Source organism: Penaeus monodon, chromosome 23 (genome assembly GCF_015228065.2).
Source record: "Penaeus monodon isolate SGIC_2016 chromosome 23, NSTDA_Pmon_1, whole genome shotgun sequence".
Taxonomy (NCBI): domain Eukaryota; kingdom Metazoa; phylum Arthropoda; class Malacostraca; order Decapoda; family Penaeidae; genus Penaeus; species Penaeus monodon.
The window spans coordinates 36748883-36749534 of NC_051408.1; the positions used below are offsets into that span (position 1 = coordinate 36748883).

General features: G+C 41.4%; 1 pseudogene; it reads right to left on the reverse strand.

The window, feature by feature from the left end:
• Positions 1–652, reverse strand: part of LOC119588398 — a 5173-nt pseudogene that overhangs the window by 1691 nt on the left and 2830 nt on the right.

The window sequence follows — 652 nt, forward strand, 5'->3', positions numbered from 1 at the left end:
ACCACTATCTATCCATTCATCTTGAACACCAACTAACCACAGCGATGTTAGTTCCGATAGTTGTCGAGGACGTGGAGTACAGCCAAGAAATTCGTAGAAAGAATCGTAAGGAACTGCTAATTAGCAAAAGAGAGGGTTGCCAAGGGGTAATAAAATCAGTGATGGGGAAGTGGGAGCCGGTAACTGGCGATGGACTGGTGGTTGTACTCTTGTACAACCACCAGTTGTACTCTTGTACTCTGGTTGTTGGTGATTTCGTCACTGGTAATATCTATAAAATGGTTTTATGTCGAGTGTCTTGCATTCCTCTGGTCGTTGATGAATTTCATTTTGATTCTCATGTCTCTATATTGTGTATATAAATGTTTTTTGTTTTTTATTATTATATACCTTTATCATAATAATTCCTAATTAACTATAAATAAAGCAAATGCCATTACTTCCCTCCCCTCCCTCCTTTTTTCTTCATTCTTAATTATCTTCAATCTGATGGTTGACCTACCTTGACCTTGCCGTCCAATGCGACGCCTGCTTTGATCTTGTTGTTGCAGGCCTGAGGTATGAGCGACATGTTCTTCTTTACCATTCCTTTGTGGCCAATGGGACAGCCGTCTTTCGAGTCCACGCTCGCCACCTGTAGGGCAGTGTGAAC